The sequence below is a fragment of the Tupaia chinensis genome, unplaced genomic scaffold, assembly GCF_000334495.1.
Source record: "Tupaia chinensis unplaced genomic scaffold, TupChi_1.0 Scaffold000046_3, whole genome shotgun sequence".
In the NCBI taxonomy this organism is placed as follows: Eukaryota; Metazoa; Chordata; class Mammalia; order Scandentia; family Tupaiidae; genus Tupaia; species Tupaia belangeri.
In genome coordinates, this window is record NW_006159504.1 from 3,554,989 (window position 1) to 3,561,871 (window position 6,883).

At 44.8% G+C, this 6,883-nt stretch overlaps 1 protein-coding gene across 2 annotated transcripts in view; it reads right to left on the reverse strand.

The window, feature by feature from the left end:
- Positions 1-6,883, reverse strand: part of LYN (LYN proto-oncogene, Src family tyrosine kinase) — an 88,067-nt gene that overhangs the window by 1,853 nt on the left and 79,331 nt on the right. The window lies entirely within an intron of this gene.

Below are 6,883 nucleotides of genomic sequence, written 5' to 3' on the forward strand. Positions count from 1 at the left end.
GGCCTCAGAAACCAAACCTGTCAGAACCTTGACCTTGGATTTTCAGATCTTCAGAACCATAGAAAGTGCATTTCTTTTTTGTTTTTGCTCTTTTTCATTGCCAGAGGATGTGTGTGTTTGCCAGGGAGAGAAAGCACACCTCAACGAGGCGTGGTCATGCCCGAGTCTTTCTCCTCCACGTCTCCACCCTGTCAGGATCTGGGGCACGTGCACAAGCCCAGCGTGTTTTTCAGGCCACTGGGGCCAGGATTCCAGCTGCAGTCAGGCCTGTGGGACGCGGCTCCCAGTGCACGGTATTTAATTGAGCTATGGGACTGGTCTGAGAAAATACATTTTTGTTGGTTAAATAACCTAGTCCGATATTTATTATGGAAGCCCTTAGCAGACTAATACAGAGCTAAGGAAACTTCAGTAAGCATCCCTTTAAGTTCATTTCAGGGCGGAGGGGACCGAGATAGCATTCAGCTGTTGAAACAAAACCAGGCAAACTTGAAAGCTGAAGCCAAAAAAAAGTTCTCTTTAATGACAAAGGATATTGGACTTAACCTTTTAAATTAGCCCCTCACATCCAATCCTAACCTTCAACCTCAGTTCTTTTGTGGGTGGAATTTTTCCTCAGCTTCTATCTGTAATATAGTTACCAAAAAATAATTTTTGCATACATTATCGTACCAATATCTATGTATTTTTAAGCCAACTTTTCATGGTAAATGTGCTTAAAGTCAGCATTCTTAAATCAGCCAGACCAACTAATTATGTGCTTGTCAAATGGTTAAAATTTAGGAAGTAACCGGGGTCAGCAGGTGGCGTGGTTGTTGCGGGCACTGGATTCCCACATGGCCGACCGTGGTTTGCGTCCTGGACCTGGTAGCTTGCTTTCTCCCTTTCTCCCTTTCTCTCTCTCTCTCTCTCTCTCACTCTTTCTCTGGTCAAATTAAAATAAATAAATAAATAAAGTTAAATAATTCTTTAAAAAAAAATTCAGGAAGTAATATGGAAAGAAATAATAGGAGGGATGTCTGTGGTTTTTCACTCTGTATCTGTTGGAGTCATTGCCTTCTAAAAGCAAGGTATTAATTGAGAGGGAAGAAGAATCAGACCCAAACCACAACTCTCAAGAGAAGCTCTTTTACAAACTCATTAAATTGTCATAGTCTTCAGTATCTGGCCTGGGTCAAAGTTCACACTGAGTCTGAATTAATGTGCATATTCTCAACATCTGATGGGGACTAAGGGATTATTCCTATTGAGCTCTGCAAGAGGGATTGATAATGGAGGAGAGATTTTAATAGGGTGAATTCGCAGAGTAGTTCAGAAGCTGAACTGTCAATTTTTGAGACTGACCATAGCTTTAAAGGGAAAAAGAAATCTTTTTTTCTTGAATACGTTTTCACTATAGGATGCGTGCGTTCGTCAGAAAGACCAAGAGAGATAGAGACAGAAAGCGAGAAATCACTCCCCAGGGGGGATGGCCATGCCGCAGTCCCTTCTCCTCCATTCTCCTCTCGGGATCTTGGGCACACACATGTGCCCCCAGCCAGATGTCCCTCCTGTTTCTTTAAGCCACCAGGTCCGGGACTCAAACCGTGGTCGACTACATGGGAGTCCAGCGACATAGCCATTACTCAACTGCTGATCTCAAAAGATCATTTTAATAATAGTATTTTTCTCCATTATTAAAATGATAGAGAAATGCGTCATTTGGCCGTTTTAACGGTACCTCCACATCTGTGTGTCGTGCGTGTTTTGTGGACATCCTAGCCTTGAGAGAAAACTTCTATTTCATGTAGTATATACATGATATCGGCTTACGAGAGGGACTCCATTCATCACTATTCCCTCCCATAGCCATCGGTTTTACCACCAGCAGCCACGGAAAAGATTCTAAAAGCTTGGTAGTAGCTTTAGAAAGAATATTTTTTACTAAATTTAAAACAGAACCTTCTTTTAAATTTATTCTGTAATCAATTTTCTAAAATGTGAGTCATAACCCATTTAGGATCAACAAAATGATTATTTTAGGACATCAGCATACTTTAAAAAATAAATTATAACAGAATAAAAGTGAAAAGATTAGAGAGCTCTGCTTTACCCAGTAAAGGTCAGTGTGGTTTTGTGAAACTTTTTGTACAGAGTGGGTCTCTGTTATTTCTCACTACGGGTCATGATGAGTGAAATCTAACATCCTTTGCCTTCAACTAACCTTTATTTCTATGAACACAGTGACTGAAGAACCCTCCCTGGATTTAAACTCCTCAAAGAAGATATGATTATTTCTGTCTTGGAAGAGCTCTTGTTTTTGAAATGGAAAGATCTAAGCAAACTCTTGAGAGTTGTTTACATAGTGAATTAATTTTTTCTCAAGTCTACTTTGGAAACATCACCTTCAAGAATTCATGGAACTGGAATTTTCTAACTGGAAGACTTCATTCGATTCTATTGCTCAAAGCCATCACTTTCTTTATTTGGGGTTTTAGCCTCTCTAAAATTATGTGACTTGAGCTGCTCGGGAGGCTGAAGCCCTGGCTCCTGCAACCAGCCAAGACCACCGGTTAAATTCAGAGGAAGTGGGTTTACTTCTGCTGGGCCTTGGGTGGAGTTCTGGGATCCTGGTGGCAGGACCAACAACCAGGATGCTATAAATACTATAGCAGTGGATCCGCAGACTTGCTTCAGAGTAGTTCTTTCACTTCCTTCCCACAGAAACCCCAGGTGCATGAGGGTCAAAATGTGCCCACGAAAGATAGATCTGTGGAAGGCCGCCCTGGCTTTGCTCTTTCTTCCTGGTTCTTGTATGTTCTCTTCCCTTGAAGGGACCATCTCAATAATACAGATAAAGACCAGGCAGGCTCTGTCCTGGGGACTTTGCCTCAAAAAGAGAAGGCAAATTACAAGAAGGGAACCTGAAGTCTGTCTTTATAAGCAAGTGAATCAAAAAGCAAAATAAGCTATTAAATGGCAAGTCTTGGGGGAGAAAGAGGGAGAGAGACTCCTCCAAACCTTGAGATCATACCTGATAACTGGTACTTGATCTGTTGCCAGGTTAAGGGAAGCAAACATCCCCCACCTGGTGGCCTGCTCTTAAGGCAGGCACTTTCACTTTCCACCTTCATTCTTTCAGCAAGTGCTTAGTGAGTCCACCTACGGGTCATGCGCTAGCCCGGAGCTCAAGGGATACAAAGGTCAGGCGCTAGCATTGCGCTTGAGACATACAAAGATGGTAAGACACAGTGCTGCCCTCAGTCGGCACTTGGCCCAGTGGGGAAGATACCCAACCAGAGGGACGCGGTAAGGAGAAGGAAGTAAAATCGGAGTGGGTGGGAATTAGCAGAGACCCTAAGTTGGTAAAGAGCCCAAGAAAGAGGAAAATGTGGTATAGCAGAGATTAGAAAAGGAACCGGGGCAGGGAGTGTAGGCCATGCTGGCACAGAGGGCAGGGCAGCATCTGGCAATACTGAGAGCCATATGGGAAGATCAGAGTTCACTTCCTGGATGGCCGGGAAGCAAGGGGTGGGGAGGATTGTCAGTATAAGACCCTGTTGACGATGCTGCGCTCTCTCTCTCTCTCAATAGAAAAAACAAATACACTTTAAAAGGCAAAGAGAGGGGCCAGCTGGTGGTGTGGTGGCTAAGGTGCTGGATTCCACATGGCCAACTGTACAGTTTGAGTCCCGAACCAAGCAGCTTAGAATTGCTCTGGCACGCATGCATGTGGAGAACGCATGAAGAAAACGGAGGTGAAGGGATTGTGGCATAGCCATCCTCTCTGAGAGGTGATTTCTCACTCTCCCCTGCCTCCAATGAAAGCATGCATCCAATAGAAAGTTCAAAAGCAAAAACAGAAACAAGCAAAACACCCCAAAAGGATAGGAGGTCAGCAACGGAAGAAGGAAGTCCAGCACTTCCAACCTTAACAGGCTTTAGAGACACAGGGGCCCACTAGGGTGTGTGAGAGGGAGCAAGGCCCACAGTCTCCCACCCAGTGCTCTTTCCCAAAGGGCAAGTGAAGTCTTTTCTGAGCACTGCTTGTGACCCAGGTGAACATTTGCAGCAGGATGAACTTCTAGATCCAGTTCACAAGGCCTCAAGGTGCCAGACCACCCTGGTAAGCAGCAGTCAGAAAAGACGAAGCTTCAGAAAACCTCCTTTCAGCCTCTCTTTCTCTTTACATGAACAAAGCACAAACCCCCTCCCCGGAGAAAAAGCACATCTCTCTTCTTTTTTTTTTTTTTTAGAGGTTTTCGTTATAGGGCGTGTGCGCTCGCCAGACAGAGAGAGACATAGAGACAGAAAGCGAGAAATCACCCCCCAGAGGGGATGGTCACACTGCAATCCCTTCTCCTCCATTCTCTTCTCGGGATCTTGGGCATGCGCGCACACGCGCCCGGCGTGAGTTTTAAGCCACCGGGTCCAGGACGCGAACCATGGTCGACTAGCCATTACACTAACTGCTGGTTCCCAACCCATCTCCCTTCTTTATAACCTTCATATAGAATAGAATCATGGGTTTGGCTTTAAGATAGTGAAGGAAGAATTTTTGCTTCACTTCTTTTTGTCTTGGAAGCAAAAAAGAGAACGAGAAATAGAAATGTAAACTCCATCTCTGATGAAACAATACGTGGCAGTCAGGCAGAAGTGGTCCGAGCTGAGAGGAAGAAAGTGTAGCCAGAGTGTGAGGGACACCAGTGGCAGGTCGAACGCCCATCCAGCACATTCTGGAAGGCCTGAAGGGCGAGGCCAGAGGCCACAGACAGGAACCGAGAGGTGGCTGAGCCCGCCTGGCAGTGCCAGGTTCACCCTGGGGAAACCGACAGAAAAGCTGCTAGCTCAGGAGCGCCAGGCTCTGCGGCGGGGAGGAAATGCGGAGGGAGACGTGGAACAAGAGAAAGGCTGAGGGTGGGGTGGCCACAGAGCGACCCAGAGGACACCGCACTGAGTGACAGAAGCCAGGTGCAAAAGGCAATGCCGTAGGAGTCCCCTCGGTAGCTAGAAACCGGTAACAGTGCCCGAAGGAAGGCACTGTGTGCTGGAGAACGGAGTGGCACTTGTTGCCTTACGCTGCTTTGTATCTTTGTAATTTAGAACCATGAGACCATATTCTTTCTTTCTTTTTTTAAAAAGAGATTTTTGCTATAGGGCACATGTGCCCACCAGAAAGACAGAGACAGAAAGCGAGAAATCACTCCCAGGGAGGACGGCCATATTGCAATCCCTTCTCCTTCATTCTCCTCTCGGGATTCTGGGCATGCATGCACATGCGCCCGGTATGAGTTTTCAGCTAACAGGTCCAGGACTAGAGCCATGTTGACTATGTGAGAGTCCAGTGATGTAACCGTTACACCATCTGCTGGTCCCTTTTTTTTCTTTTTTAAATTTGCCATAGATGGAGAGAAAGAGAAAATGAGAAATCACCTCTTAAGGAGGATGGCTATGCTGCAAACCCTTCTCCTTCAGTCTCCTCTTGGGATTTTGGGCAAGCACACACACACTGGTGTGCATACACGTTTGGTGTGTTTTCCAAACCAGGGATCCAGGACTCGGACGCACAGTTGAGCATGTGGAATCCAGCCACCTTAACCACCACACCACTGGCTGGCCCAACCATATTCTTTTTTTGTTTATTTCTAAAGAATTATTTATTTAATTTTATTTGTTTTATTTATTTATTTTAATTTGACTAGACAGAGACACAGAGAGAAAGAGACAGTGAGAAAGCAAGCTGCCAGATCTAGGACTTGAACTGCTGTCAGTCATGTGGGAGTCCAGCACCCTAACCACCATGCCACCTGCTGGTCCCTCTTTTTTTAAGAGAGATTTTTGCTATAGGGTTTGTGTACTCACCAGAGAGACAGACTGAAAGAGAAATCACACCCCAAGGGCATGCAATCCCTTCTCCTCCATTCTTCTCTTGAGATTTCTGCCATGACCCTGCCATGAGTTTCAAGCTGCTGGATCTGGGACTTGAACCTCAGTCAACCATGTGGGAGTCCAGTGCCTTAACCACTATGCCATCTGCTGGTCCCCCATATTCTTTTGTAATAATAAGTGAGGAAAAACTTTTTTCAAGAGATAATAATATACTGCTGAGACCCCTGAGCAGCAGTCACTGGAACAAAGAACCAAACTTCCTGAAAGGTTCCTCTGAGGAGCACAGCAGGCAAGAATCCAGGGGGCAACTTTTTATTAGAAGACTTTCAGCATGACCCGACTTTTCAGTGTGCATATATTACTTACATGCGAATAAAAATACTACAAAAAAAAATCAGAAACTCCAGAAATTTATCCAAAAGAAAATTAGTACAACCTATTATGTCTTCACCCAAAGATACAACATTTTGGTATAATACTTTTTAGTCTTCTTTCCCCCTCTAAAAATGTCTTTTTCTTTCTTTTTCTCTCTTTCTTTCTCTTTCTTTTTCTTCTTTCCTTCTTTTTCCCTTCCTTCCTTCCTTCCTTCCTTTCTTCCTTCCTTCCTTCCTTCCTTCTTTCCTTTCTTTTTTTTTTCTTTTGCAAAACTAAGCATATAGCTTCTAAAGAACTTGAAAAACAAAGCTTAACATATATAGGACTTTCTCAGGTAAAGAAAGTATTCTCAGTAACTCAGTAACCAGGGGAGCCTCTCACAAGCAGTTCTGTAACAGTGGCCTAAACGGTGTATTTTGGCAATGTTCACCAATGTCTCTGCATCCGTGAATCAAGCTTTCTGATATCTCAGTACCTAGGACTGATTGATTCTGTGCATAATCCCTAACACGGGAGATGCTCGAGCATACAGCTCCTGTGCACGGAAATCTGTCCATGCAGAGCCCCACAGGTAGCTCACCTCCGTAGGCCTCACACAGGATGAACTAACAGGGAACAGACCAGCCAGTGGTTGGGGGGG